This window comes from Typopeltis vanoorti, chromosome 24 (assembly GCF_054136105.1).
Source record: "Typopeltis vanoorti isolate ZY-2024b chromosome 24, IOZ_Tvanoo_1.0, whole genome shotgun sequence".
Lineage (NCBI taxonomy): Eukaryota > Metazoa > Arthropoda > Arachnida > Uropygi > Thelyphonidae > Typopeltis > Typopeltis vanoorti.
In genome coordinates this window covers 22306932-22323084 of record NC_143572.1, presented here as the reverse complement: position 1 = coordinate 22323084, position 16153 = coordinate 22306932, and the positions used below count along the sequence as shown (strand labels likewise).

Sequence of the window (16153 nt, the reverse complement as noted above, 5' to 3'; positions counted from 1 at the left end):
TGTTACTACCTACAGCAGCAGGCAGCTAAACATGAAGGCAGAAGGTGCTAAGAATCCATGGGTAACCAGATCATGCTGCCATTGAAAATCAGACCTTGGAACTTTAAACTGTAGGACTCTGAGCAGTGAAGAATGGCTAGCCGAACTAATTGAGAGCTAAAGCGACTAAAATGGGACATTCTCGGACTGTGTGAAGTTAGACATAATGGCGAAGAAATTCTTCAATTAAAAAATGGAGACATACTATATTACAGGGGCAAAGATAAGGAAAGAATCAGTGGAGTTGGATTCATGATCAACAAAAAATTGAAGAACAGCATAATAGAATTTGACAGTATATCTGATCGAATAGCAAGTATTGTTGTTCAAATCTCAAATACACTCTTAAGATCATCACCAACAATGTCATATTAAGTCACCAATAATAAGTCATACTGATAAAGAAATTGAAGCCTTCTATCATGACACCAGCAACGGGTGGTCAATTGGTAGAGCCTCTGCTACTAATGGCTCACACAAAAAGTTAAGCAAGTTTGAAAGTAGTTAGTAGTTGGAAGAGGATCAATCGTTCGATGCTGTTGGCACACTCTCCCTTGATGAGTCTTTGGACTCCCTGGAGGGTGTCACATAATAATAATAATGTATCCCAACTCTACAATAAAGGAAAACATCATTTCAGAATTGTAATGGGAGACTTTAATGCTAGAATTGATATACAACAATCAGATTAAACCTCAATTGGAAATTTTGGATATGGCATGAGAAATGATAGAGGAGCAAGATTAATAGAATTTGCAGAAAAAGAAAACCTGTACTTCATGAATTCCTTTTTCAAGAAAAAAACATAAGAAGTGGACATGGAAAAGTCCAAATGGAAAAACTAGTGAAATTGACTTTATTCTCAGCAATAAGAAAAACATATAAACACCTTCAACATTGGAAGTGATCATCGTATGGTATGTAGTAAAATCCAAATAAAGTGCCAAAAAGAAAGAAGAAAGATGTTTCGAAGATCAAAACAAAACACAGATGTACATAAAGTCAACATTAAAAAAGATATATTCCAACATGAACTAAACAATAGATTATTTAAACATCTTATTATAGATGATAATGCTGATCCATCAGAAAGTAACATTATTACACAAAACTTTTACAATGGTCACTTGAAAGCTGGTACCACAAAAGAGAAACAAGACAAAATATCTGAAGAAACAAAGAGAAATGAAACAATCAAATAACCTACAGAATAAAATTGAATAGACTGAATTGTGCAAAATGATCAGAAAACGTATCACATAAGAAGCAAGAAAATTCAATTGTGAATTCATACAACAAACAATTAAAAACAATCGTAGTCTCAAAACATCCAAACAGCAATAAACAGATGGTCACAGTCAAACTACAAGATGGGACCATAACCAGAGATAGATATGATATGGCAAAAAGAATTGAAGAATTTTACTCAGTATTATATCAGGATGATGAATTAAATGATGAAGAAGAAGAAGACAACTGCAAAACAGCTGAAGTACCACAGATTCTACCAGAAGAAGTTATGTGGAGCATCCAAAGCTAGCAAAATGGGAAAGCTGCAGGTGAGGATGCAGTTATAGCTGAACCTCTAAACAGGTGGAGAAATAATCTAAAACTCTTAGCAAAACTATTTACTTTATGCCTGAAGAAAAATGATGTACCAAGAACATGGAAGAAGGCTACCCTAATTCTGATACATAAAAAAAGTGAGGTAGAAGACTTGACTAACTACTGACCCACCAGTCTACTATCAGTGGTTTACAAAAGTCTTAGCTCATAGGCTTTGTACAACTCTAGACCTAGCACAACCAAAAGAACAGGTAGGCTTTTGAAGTGGCTTTAGTACAATGGATCATATTCAAGTTGTATAGCAGATTATCGAACAGTGCAATGAATATCAGTTATCATTATGTCTTGGTTTTATTATGAGAAAGCCTTTGATTCATTGAAAACTTGTGCAATACTTATAGCATTACGAAACCAACAAGTGGAGGAGCCATTCGTCAGAACCATCAAATCAGCATACACCAATGCCACAGCAGCAATTCATTTCAATGGAAACATCTCTACTGTGGAAATGCAGAGAAGTATAAGACAGTGCAACACAATCTCTCCAAAATTATTCACAGTATGCCTAAAAGAAATATTCAAACTTCTTGATTGGGAAGGGAAAGGTCTAAAAATAAATGGAAGATATTTAAGTCATTTACGCATTGCAGATGACATAGTTATCTTTATTTCAACTGCGTATGAATTATAGACTTGTATCCATGAACTCCAAATTGCTAGCAAAACAGCTGGCCTAAAGATAAAACTAAAGACCCAAGTTATGTTCAATAGCTATGTCCAACCAGAAATAATAAAAATCAATAATGAGGAAATTAAACAAGTAGACCATCACTTAGGGAGATATCAATGGAACAAAATATCATGGACGAAATTAAAAGCTGCACGATGCGTGGGTGGAAAGCATTTGTAAAATTACATTTAATATTCAAAAGCCAACTACATTATGCCTGAAGAGAAAAATTTTTAACCAATGTATTCTTGCTATATTGACATATGGCTACGAAATATGGACACTAAATGCAAAGGAAATTCAGAAATTAAAAACAACACTATTTAGTCTTGTTGAGAGGCTTATACGCTGGTTATACATGATAACTAGTAATTAAGGAATTGACAGCGTACACTAGAAATATAAATTAAATAAACTTTAATATATACTTTCCGATATTTCGGCAAACATCACGTTGCCATCTTCTTGGGAACATATTACAAAGACAAGTGCACACAAGTACTACATAACAGCAAATGAGAGCAGAAGCTAGGAAGCTAACGTTTTCCTAAAGTCCTGATGGTGCCCCCCTGGTGGGCTATATTGGTAGTTCTTGGCCTTTGGGCTGAAGTTCTTCTGATAAATGTTTCCCAAATTTGGGGCAGTCTCATGTATCCAAATTTGTTGAGGTTTGGCATGTTCCTAAGGGCTGAGGCTGATTCCATGAATAGTTTTTCATATTTGAACTTGTTGCGGTGTATTACTGTAGCTTTCTTCCATCTTATTCTGTGGCGAGTATCCAGAGCTTGGTCTGCAAGCCCAGAGTGGCTGTACATGTGAAATCGGATGTAATCCTTGTGTTTCTGATCCCTGAGATTCTGATATTTGCTGTCCTGCCTGTTTGGCCAAAGTAGGACAGTTTACAGCTGCAAGGGACCTGGTATACACCAGGTAGGTCAAGGGGAGGTGGTTGGTCTTTAGTGGAGCAGATAAGGGATGCCAATTTTCTATGTGGTCTGTAACAGGTGGTCAAGTCATGTTTTTTAAAACTTTGTTGATTTTTTCCGAGGTGCCTCGGATGTAGGGAATGGTGATGGATTTAGAGTAATCTTTTTTGTGAAGGGGAGGGGATGGTGGGTTGTGGATAACTGGGTTAAGTATTTTTTGGATTCTTTTGGGGGGGTAGCCATTGGCTGAGAAAGTGTCAACTTGGCGTCACGTTGCCAAAAAGATGGCAATGTGACGTTTGCCGAAATATCGGAAAGTATATATTAAAGTTTATTTAATTTATATTTCTAGTGTACGCTGTCAATTCCTTAATTACTAGTTATCAACACTATTTAGTATAGAAAGAAGTATGCTTAGTATCTTGTAATTTTTGATGAATATTGTTAAGTAGTTATGTATCTAATTATCAGCTGACTTACATGCTATAGCTATCTTTTCTTATTCTGTTTTTTTTTTTTTACACATAATTTGCATGCACTGTTCCATCTTTAGTTGGTGACAGTGATCATGTTGTACTGATCTAGGAAATGATATATGAACGTTCCATTCAGAAAAATTTACATGCTGAACTACAAAGCAGGATGTTTATGACCAACCAAGGATTGGGTTCAATCCCATGGTATCAGCTGTTATGATGGGAAGGATATTGGTACATAGGAAGCATTAAAAAATACTTAAATGATGCAATATCAAAATATGTTCATAAAGTTTAACAAATAAATAAGATAGGTGTGAAATGGATGTGCAGTCTTATTAACTTCCAAACTGGTTGAAGTGAATGAAATACTCAGCTCACCTTAGAATTTTTACATGAGTGGCATACTGCTTTCACCATGTAATTACTCTACTTTGCTGTTAATCCCTTAACGGCAGTTGTAAAACTATTAATGGATTAACTTAATGTAATGGAGCAACTTATGCATCCAGTTGACTCATTGTAAACTGCTTAACTTGAAATGAAATATCATTTATCCTTTGATATTTTAACTTCTTGCTGTATGGTTCTATTTATTGTGTTTGTTCCCAAAGATAAAAATGAATTTCACGTGTGAAAATAAAATAATTACTTTCAAATGCAACAAAATCATCTTAGCAAGGTGATTTTGTTTTTATTTTTCAAATCAGTGTAGTGAAACAAGATAATTTATGCTTCCTTCATTTTACTTACAATATTGCAAAAATTATTTTCACACTATCATTTATATTAAATATTTATAGATAACAATGTTCTCAAAGAACATTTGTAGAAATAAATACTATTTTTTTAAAAATTCTTTCCAAATTGCCATTATATGGACCATTATATTTCAGTTTTTCTGTTTTTATAAGCAATGAATGATGTTAAATTGCATTACTTGTTTTCTGATTGTGAGATGTTTTTAATATCAAAAATTTAAATCAAATAAGATTTCAGCAGAATCTCAGTCACTCTCACCTTTAGCTTATAACTGTAACAGATGATTTTATTATTATTATTCATAGGATAAGCATTTCAGGATGTGGTGTGAATATATGAAACAAATCCTATAAAGATTGATTCAAAACGTATGTTCATTTTGAACTTTATACAGAATCACAGCACACTATCTTAACGAAGTGGTTATAATGTCAAAGAACTTCTGGAGAACTAGTCACTAGATGAAAAAAGTGAACGTAAACAAATGAAAGCAAAGAAGATTGTTTCTGTTTGTTTGTTTTTGGGTTTAATAGCTCAAGGACAGCTATGGTGATGCTGTGCAAAAACATGGGTAGTAAACAAGCGACTTATATCTAAAATCTATATATAAAAGTCAAAATAATAATAATTATAAATAAAACATTTCTTAAAAGTATACTGTTTAATAAATAAATAAGCATAAAATTGATGTAGAAAAACAAATGTAAAGGATGCATATAAAGCAGATGTGAAAAGTATAAAAAATATTAAAATTCAAACGTACATAAAATCAAGGTTCCTGAAAACAAATTTGCAATAACTTAAGACTAATAAGTATATAATTTATATAAGCTAAATACTCTCCAAAAACTTAAAAAAAAAATCAGGTTGACAGTCAATGAGTCTAATAAAATCTGCCTAAGTGTGTAGGAGCTCAGACAGATTATAAAAGTGGCTAAAATAATGACTGCGCTCATTGGTGAAATGAGGGCAGTCAATTAAAATATGAGTGATGGATAGTTCACAGCCACAAAACTCACACATAGGCATGTCATCACCGTTCAGAAGAAAGAAGTGAGTAAGATGATTACGACCTACACAAAGCAGAGCAAGAACAACTTCCTCTGTTTGAATCCTAAGTAGGCTAGACTGCCATAATTTAATTTCAGGCTTAATTTGGTAGAGTTATTACAATATGTATACCATCTTCGAACCAGCCCGGAAGTTGTCATTTTTCTTGCAACATATGAAAGATACATTATCACCTCTATCTTTGGCCCGGTGTTTATCAAATACCCTGTTCTTGTCATTTTTGCTACTTTGGACAGACTGGCTGTTCTGTTACTATTACAACAGAATCCAAAAAACATCAAGATTATATAAGATGTTTGGATTCTGATGGTTCAGGCCTTGCTTCTCATGCCATTGACACTAGACAGAATTCACTGGAACACCATAAGAAGACGTTACACTAGGATCAAGTTTGATTGTCTATTATTCGAATCATGTGAAGCCCTACAACACTGTCCTAATCTTAATTGGACAGACTGTATGCCTATTTCTAAGTTTTGAAGTGATGGCTGTTAATTGTTTATAATGTTTTTGAAATTATAAAAACATTATACATCTATTCCCACATCTCTGAATTCTAATAGTGTTTCCTCCTACTGTACAGCTGCAACGAGACACGTGATATTATACTCATGCTGTATGACTCATTCTTGTATCCAGAATTTAAATGTTGCTACCAGTTCTGATTTCTCCTGAAAGAAACTCGTGACATATTGAGCAAAATATATAGAAGTAATAAATTATATTTAGTTTTCTCTTACATATATGAAGCTGTTATTTAAAAATTATATTATTATTAGTAGTAGTCTTATTATATAACAGAGAGAGAGAGACTTATTTACAGGCAGAGTAGATGTTTAAGAAATGAGCTAATCTTGCTGCAGTATCTGCAGCCTCGTTTCCCTTAATCCTAATGTGGCTTAGAATCCCACAGAAGCATTCATCAAAGTGTAGCTTCCATAAATTTAATTAAGCCCCAGATGTTGATGTAGCTCTAGACTTGTTATTGCCTGAAGATAACTTTGCAAGTCTGAATATATTATGCACATTTGGTAGCGATGGAATCTGATGTATTTTAGTGCAAGCTCTTTGCATATAGTTTCAAAGCACGTAGAACTGAATACTCTAATTTTGTGCCTGTTAACACTTTAGTGGAATTTGTGCAGATATAATGTTGCCTGAAAAGACAGCAGATTCCACTAGGTCCTCCAATTTTGAGTAGTCTGTGTAGACAGGCACAAAATTAGAGTATTCAGTTCTACGAGCTTTGAAGAGCTGCTGGCAGATGACAGCAAGGGGGGGTGGAAAATTTAGGTAGCCTGCATGGCATTGGAAATAGGTTTGATGGCATCTGAGCTGTTACCTACTGTTATTTCTAGAGCTTGTGGGAGATCTTTTATCCACAAATCAAAGGATTTTATGGCAGTCTGTCGAGTGTTGTAAAGATTCTTGAATTATGGCTGAAAGATAGTTGGATATGTGGGGTTGCGCAGGCAAGGATTTTATTTTAGTTATATATGATAGAAACGGCTGTTGATGTCGACATGACAAAGGTGGTTTCTTTTGCCTCTATGTACAAACTAGGAATAGGTGACATGCAAAATACTCCAATTGTAATTTTGATGGCAAATAGAGTCTAGACTGCAGTGTACTCTTTCTGGCAGAAGCAGATTTGAGACCCATAGTCAAGTTTTGATCTTATCAATGCACTGTACAAAGCATAAAACATCTGTCAGTAGTCCAACGGGTGAAGATAGGGTGTAGAATGTTCACACTGCTTTATGCACTTGTCTCATAAATGACTTATGGGAAGCAGAGAAGAAATCAGGTTACAAACCTAAAAAAAAGCCTCATGATTTAGTCAGAACCAAATGAGGGTTTTTATTTTTATTTAAGTAATAGATTATCACAAGTATTAGTTTATTAGTGGTACAGGTGGGGAAGTTGCCCTCACCCATACCACCTTAGTATATCGCAAGTAACAGACTAAGATGGTAGGGCCACTTATATGGAATGGGTGAGGAAAGGTTAGCAAAACAGGTGTTTGATGCCATGATGGTAGGAAAGAGACCCAGAGGAAGACCGAGGTCTAGGAGAACTGATTCAGTCAGAAGAGGCTTAGAAGCATGAAATGTTAGATATGACAATATTGGAGTTCTCACAAGTAATAGACTGATTTGGAGGAAAGGAAAATTGTTGATAGGATATTAATAATAATGTAAACTTAATCACGTAGTGCTGTCATAGTAACTTGAACACTCCTTGGGGGTGTTGATTAATTTTGATGGTATATATCAGAACACAGATTGATAAGTAAATAATTATTTATTGACTTACTGCTGATATTTTGCTGGTGGTATAACCAGCATCTTCAGAGCACAAAAAACAGTTTGTCACAATACACGAGACTATATGGGGTAACAATGGGACTAGTTTGAACAACTGTAGCAACAACACAAAGACTAAAGTCCTAATCAGGCACCTTCTATGTTAAAAGAGAGAGAGAGAAAGCAGGTACTAGTTATTTCTTAAGATGACTGTCTCCCAAATCTTAGGTAAATTTATACAGCGATATTTGTTGAGATTCGGAGTATGTTTCAAGGCTTCCGTTGCTTCTAAGAACAATCTCTCTGACTTGTAAAAGCTTCTGTGAAGTACTTTTATTTTCTTCCAGTGGATCCTGTGTGCAGGAGTTTCCAAAGCATGGTCTGCTAGACCCGATTTGCCATAGTGATAGTGCTGGATGTATTTTTTATGTTCACTGATGCGGATGTCCACAGTTCTTCCTGTTTGACCATAGTAAGCTTGAACACAAACAGGGTACTTCATAGACTCCTGGATGTGATAAAGGAGAGAAGCTGTTCTTGGGTGAATGGATGGGAGTTGCTAATTTGATACATGGTCTGAATACAATGCATAGTTGATGTTTGTTGAGAACTCTGGAAATATCAGCAATAAATCAATAAATAATTATTTACTTATCAGTCTGTGTTTTAATATATACCGTCAAAATTGATCAACATGTACGACGAACACATAAGCCTTTCTATACTCCTTGGGGGTATATATCAGAAATTGATGATGACTGCCAATAAGAAGTTAGTAATGATGTAAACTTGCCACATGCTGTTATCTGTGCATCTCATGAAGGTACATATGAGGAATTTGATGATGACGACAATAAAAATGCTAAACTGGTAAGAAGGATGGAACTGTGGTGTGGCTATTCATACCTGTAACTGCCTGTGTGTGTGGCCTTTTTTTTTTGTAGCAGTGTATGTGACTAAGGCTCTTAGGCAGGACAAACTCGTTTTCTTTCTCTAATGCAAAGTGTCCTAGAAGTCAGAATCATGTGGTTAAATGGATTTCATATTGAACAATGTGGTATCCATTTGGTGCCATAATTCTGGCTCACACTTTTCTTAGTACCTAAATAGTGGCAGTGGATCTATATGGAGCAACATTTAAAGAATTAGTCTTAGAGACCAATACTCTAAATGCTGCTCCATAAGGAAGTAAGCTGAGTTTTAAGGTATAGTGTGTGCAGAGAAAAGGTGTTGACAATAAGAGATAATGTTTTGGTAATAAATAATCTGCTAAATTGTAAAGGGAGAGTCAACAGTATCAACTATGGACCACAACAGAAAATTTGGTCTTTGGTGGCATAACTAGGTTTTTAGTGTCCTTAGCAAATTCATATCTAAGTGCCATTTATGGTGTGACAATTTTGATAATTGGTAAAATATCATGTCATTCTGATACTAGCATATGGTGGCTTATATAGGCCAAGAAGTTATGTTTTTTCAAAAGCCTGTAAAAAGTTTTGATCTATATTCATAGTGGTATATCAGAATCTAATAAGTAGCAGGTAGAGGAAATCTCTTCGTAAGATGGTTAACATATTGAGTTTAAAACTAGTATGACAATGCACTCATCCACTTTCATTATAGTTTAATTTCATAGCTCTTTTAAGTCGTTAAGAGGGTGTACTTTTTTGGCAGTTTAGCTAAATGCAGTACTGTATTCGCTGTATAGCCATACTTGAATATCATCTAGTTATTTCTGTTTCCAATACTAAAATATACCAATGAGTGTTCTCCTCGTGGATATTTCCTTCTACCTTTATTTTATTTTATTTTTAATACTCTCCTTCCGATACTCTCCAAAAACTTTTGTCACCTTCATAATACTTATGTTTTATATTTATAGACTAGAACAGATTCACAATTCTGTATAGCTACTTTTACCCATAAGTAGCTTTCTTGCATTTTTCTCTGTATTCTTTAAGGACACATGCTGATGCCTGGAATCCCCTCCCCCCAAGACTGCTTCTTTAACTTTTGAGTTCACCTTGAAGTTTTGATTTTCATATCCTCACAGACAACTTCACAAAGATAGAGGAATGGAAATAGGAGTTTATATAACAATTCTTTTTTCCCTGTCATTTTGTTCTGTCTCCTTGTGTTCAGTGCTACATATCACTGTGAATTCTGAATATGCTATAGTAACCACGGTAAAATGTTAGAATAAACAATGCATCTTATCTATTCCAATCTATGATGCTCTTAAATCACAGGATGTATTTCAGAGAACATACAAGGCAGTAAAAGTTTGATTATTACAAAATGAGAAAAATCCTATGATGTGGAACCTGAATATTTTATACTTGGCAAGAAATTATATCAAAAGATATATTTCAGTGATTACACCACATTTTTTATTATTCAGTTATACAAAATACTGAAATAATAGTTCCGACAAGTTTCGTAAATCGTAGGATTTACATCATCAGGGGGTAAATAGTATAACTTAAAGTTTAAACAAGAGAATTAATAAATACAAATCACAACCATCTGGCTATTCATAAACTCAAATAACAGAATGCAGATATAAAACGTTATTGACATTGAACAATACTGGATGATGTCACGTGTTCGTTCTTGTTCTTGTTCATACAGTCCGAACTCAGACTGAGGTAGATTTTTTATTACAGCTGACCACACTTGATGGAGAATTAAACCTTGATTTTTATTGCATTAGGTTGGGTTTTTTAGCATATTAGCAGCTTCTTTAAATTTTTTTATATAACTGTTGTTTTCTATGTATGACATCGTCGTTTTTTTGCCAGAGTACATCGTGTCCACTGGAAGTGGTATGGAAAGCAAGACCCGTTTTTTGTCATCATCATCATCATCATCAAATTCCTGCCATGTACCCATTTTTTTGTTCTCTTTTGTATTGTACGATACAAAAGAGAACAAAAAACGGGTCTTGCTTTCCATACCACTTCCACTGGACACGATGTACTCTGGCAAAAAACGACGATGTCATACATAGAAAACAACAGTTATATAAGAAAATTTAAAGAAGCTGATAATAAGCTAAAAAACCCAACCTAATGCAATAAAAATCAAGATTTAATTCTCCATCAAGTGTGGTCAGCTCTAATAAAAAATCTACCTCAGTCTGAGTTCGGACTGTATGAACAAGAACACATGACATCGTCCAGTACTGTTCAACGTCAATAACATTTTATATCTGCATTCTGTTATTTGAGTTTATGAATAGCCAGACGGTTGTGATTTGTATTTATTAATTCTCTTGTTTAAACTTTGAGTTATACTAATTACCCCCTGAAGATGTAAATCCTACGATTTACGAAACTTGTCGGGAACTATTATTTCAGTATTTTGTATAACTGAATAATAAAAAATGTGGTGTAATCACTGAAATATATCTTTTGAACCAATTAGCCACAGAAGTCTACGCCTGCAAGAAATTATATTTTTGTTTTCATCCATTTATGTTTTGCTCATAAAGTATCTTCAGAACTAATCAAATTATACATATGGGAGTTGACTTTACATCCCATACACATCTTTATCAAGACATAGACCTTAATATCCACAAACCTATAAAAAGTTTGCTTTGCATTATGGGATGCAAAATGCAATGCAAGGTGAAAACTTTATGTCCAAATTTATTTGTCATAAGTTTAGTAAAACATTGATGAAATGTTTTCAACCATCTTTACCTTAGTAAATATAACTTCTCATCAAGTATAACATACCATACTTATTATCAACAAATCAAAAATAAGAAATAAATAATACTGCTTTAACTATCTGGGACCTGAATATATTAATATTGCTATACAATGATTAGAGGATCAAACAGACAATGATAAATGAACATCCCCATTTCGTAATCTGAAATCTCAATGCACATATAGGATACCAGGATAGTGGTACAAAATTAAGTTTACATTATTACTATCAATGGTTTTCTTCTAAATTAATCTGATCTCAGATCTTGATCTTTCAGGACACAACTAATTCATTAATTCACCTAGATCTTCCTCTTCCTCTGGATTTCCTTTCACTTCTCTAATTTTCAATTAACTGCTTTATTTCCAATTCCAACTTTCTTATCAGTACGTTAAAATTGGTTTGAACAATACATTCTTGTAATATTGTCAGTGTGACATTTTAGTCAAATTTTCTTTTATTTTAGATACACGTTTATTCAGTATGACTCAATATCATACTGAAATATTTTACTTGTTCTATAGTTTCTCCATAACAGACACAGGGAGATGTTGATGTCCAAAAACCAAGCACAAAAGGTGAAATGGATGTACTGAGGGAGAAGATTATAAAGGCAGTAAAAATCTGAAAAACCATAAAAGCCCTAGAATGAGAGATCACTAGAGAGATGTAGGAACACATTAATGGGGCAATAATAGATGAATTGTATCAGTTGTGTAACATGGCATGGGACAAAGGCAAAACACCAAAAGAATGGACAAGATCCATTCTAATACCATTCACAAAAGGAAAAAAAAAAAAAAAAAAAGGATCAAATGGACTACAAAAATTTTCCCACAGCTCTAACGAGTCATGTGAGAAAAGTACTTATGATGATATTAATGGAAGAAAATCTGGAAGATGAGCAAGCAGGATTTAGACAAACATTAATATTTGTGCACCAAATATTAATGTTAAGATTAATTGTGGAAAAAGCTCTGCAAATGAATAAAAATGTTTAAACATGTTTTGTTGACTTTCAGAAAGCATTCAACAGTATAGATCAGAAAGTAACATGAGCTGCTGTACTCTAATCTTATGGAGTGGGCAGGAACCTGATATCTATTTGCAGTACATCAACGACAATGAAGAGACTGCTTTGAGAAAACATGGAGAAATAGGAAGATGGTTCCAGACAACAAGGGGCCCAAGACAAGGAAACCCAATATCTCCAAGTGTCTTTATTATGCTTTTGAAAAGAACAATGGATGTCATAAAGGATAATATAAGGGGAATTTCAATTCAAGGTATGAAAATAAACAATTTACAATTTTTTCAGATGATAGTCATTATTGAAGATGAAGAGGAATTAGAAAGACCAGTGCTGAAGTTAAGTGAAGAAGGAAAGAGATATGAGTTGATTATGAACATGAAGCAACATGACATATGATTTAGACTGAAAAGAGAGAGAGAAAAAATTTCAGATAACAAAAGCTAAAATAAACCAACAGGCACTGGACAAAATATGGAAAAGTAATCAGTGGGCCTTTCCATAAAACTGAGACCTGGAAACATGCATATTCTTAAATGCTCTCTATGGTTATGAAACATGGGTAATGGTCAAAAACTCTGCGAGATGAATATGGACTTTTGAAAAGACATTATAGAATGATTCTATGAATTAGATGAGTGCAAAAGGTAGCAAATGAAGTACTGTATCACAAAGTAAACTGCAAAGAAAATATAATGCAGAAAATAATTCAAAGAAAGCCTCTGGCTCTTCATATAATGAAGAAAAATCAAACCTTGATGCTTGGTGCAATGGACAGTATAAATAGAAGAGGATAGCCAAGGTGAGAGCAGACAGACGATGCAAACAGGTGGTGTAGAAAGAGTTTGCAGGATTTAAGTTGCCTGGCAATGGACAGAGAAATGGTGAAACAAACATCAGATATACCAGCAGGCACTGGACTTGTGGGCACCATCTATGATGTGGAAAAAAAAAAAAAAAAAAAAAAAAAAAAACCAGAGAAAAAGCAGGTATTAATTAGGTCTTAAGATGACCGTCTCCCAAACTTTGGCAAATTTATACAGCCATACTTGTTGAGGTTTGGAGTATGTTTCAGGGCTTCTGTTAATTCCAAGAACAACATCTCTGATTTTTAACAACTTCTGTGCAGTACGTTTGTTTTTTTTCCAATTGATCCTGTATGCAGAGGTATACAGGATCAATTAGTAGATAGTGCCAGATGTATTTTTTATGCCCACAGTTCTTCCTGTCTGTCCATAGTAGGCTCGATCACACAAACAGGGCACTTCATAGACTCCTGGATGTGATCAAAAAGAGATTCTGTCCTTGGGTGAATGAATGAGAGTTGCCAATATGACATGTGGTTTAAATATGGTGCACAGCTGATGTTTCTAAAGCACTCTAGATACATCAGCTGCGCACCATATTCAGATGTGCCTTGAATGTATGGGATGGTGACAGTTTAGCTGTGTGCTACACTGCACACACACATCTGTGTGTGTGTGTGTGTGTGTGTGTGTGTGTGTGTGTGTGTGTGTGTGTGTGTGTGTGTGTGTGTGTGTGTGTGTGTGCGCGCGCGCACGTGCGTATGCAGTTTAGCCAACACAGAATACAGGAATCCCAAAACTGTGGGCCTGTTCTTCTTTATTCATTATTATGATAGTACTATTTTGTGTTTTCACAACACTCAACATAGATTATAGAAGATTTTTCTTCAAGTAACAAATTTCTCTTGAAACTAAGTGAATATCAACTGTGCCAAGTGACTTAGCCAAGCAATGTCATTCTTTCTATATCAGGTTAAATTCTATACAGTCTTGCTATAAATACTGTTACAACTTCCGTACACCCCTGTACGAGTCTGGTTCTGTTACGGTGCTGTGTGCAGCCAAAATTCATACGTTTATCAATAAAGAGAGATAGTAATCTAGTTGTATAGATTAACATGCAGTGGAGATATTATTAGAACCGTGTAGCTGTAATAGCACTTCACAAGGTTGGCATGCAGGCACCTGGTATTTTCAACACACTAAAAATGCTTGAGATCAGTGGGATGTTTGTGTATTGGACTAATAACCATTATAATGATACAGAAGACGTAACTGACCGCCAAAGAACTCAACTGAGCTACATAGGATGCAACAGCTTGTGAGGGCTGTGAAGGCACACCTCTGCAGTTATCTGGGAGAATGCAGAGTTGATGTCATGAGAGATGAATGTTTTACAGAGAATGATGTCATGTGTACTAACTGATGACCCAGATTTAGCTGACCAAACTGTATTCTTATTGGTTTAAACAAACATAATATGATGATACAACACCACAGAATTTCATGCTGAATGTGCCACCAACCAGTTAAACAAGGACCTCATTATTTTCATTAGCAAAAGAGGGCAAACAACAAAAAAAAGTCAGCTACTGAAACAAATCCCAACTCGATAAGTATCTGATTGACATAATAGGTGTCATCAAAACAAGGAAAACAAAAACAGATGAGATTTTTCTAAATAAAAAAATACAAGATGTTATAATTAGGCAGTGACAATAAGGGAAAAGGAGTAGCTGTAGTATTCAACTCTAAATATGAGGATAATTTTGAATGGCAGGCAATATCAGAATGAGGAACTGTGTAATAAGACTTATTTGTGCTTATAGTCCCACAGAGGGTACTAATAAGGAAGAGTTGGAGAAATTTTTTAAGCACTAGAGAAGGCAGCTAACACAAAGAAAAGTTGGTTCTTCTTGGAGATCAAAACAGAAGAGTAGGAAATGATTATGAGACATACAGAAATGATTTGGGAAAATTTGGAGAAAGCCTCACAATAACCATAAGTACTTACTGGATTTCTGTTCAGGATATTTTTTTTTTATATCAACCCCACAAACAAGAGGTCCTGAGACCTATGACACAACAGTGCCATGTGTGGGAAAGTCATTAAAAGAAGAAAATAATTTGTTGTACTGTCATTTTATTTGTGGTTTACGCCAATAAGAATACAATTTGGTTGGCTAAATCCCAAATTGCCAGCCCATCCCTGTTCGTTTAGTATCCAGGTAGATACCTAACAGGGTGCACCATGAGAAGGTGAGGATTAGACGTTAGGTCAGAAGGCCTGGTCGGTTCTCTGCATTCCTTTAAAGGCTATGTTCTCCTCTCAGTTATACAGCTCTGACAGATAACAGATTGATTTGGAGGAAAAGTGTTGATAGGAAGTTAGTAATGATGCAAGTTTTTCATGTAGTACTATCATAATATCCTATACACCCCTTGAGGATACATGTCAGGAATTTGATGATGATGATGAGGAATTTGCTGATGTATTTCTTGAAGAGCTGAGGGTTGTAATCATTGAGAAAAACAGTATGAGAAAGACTGTGCCAAAGAGCAGAGGTGTAGGGAGTGAAAGAGGATGAGAAAATGGTTCAGTGAGTTTTAGTATTGGTGTGTGAACTAGCAACTGTTTGTGTTCTTACATGACTAGAAGTGGAGGAATGGTAGTGGCTAGTATGGTGGAGCAGTACCTATAAATACTTATGGAAAAGATAA

The 16153-nt window shown here is 34.7% G+C and overlaps 1 protein-coding gene across 2 annotated transcripts in view; it reads right to left on the bottom strand.

Annotated features, from left to right (window-relative positions):
* LOC150092995 (tyrosine-protein phosphatase non-receptor type 9-like) overlaps positions 1-16153 on the bottom strand; it is a 284280-nt gene that overhangs the window by 28587 nt on the left and 239540 nt on the right. The gene's annotated exons all lie outside the window — the stretch shown is intronic.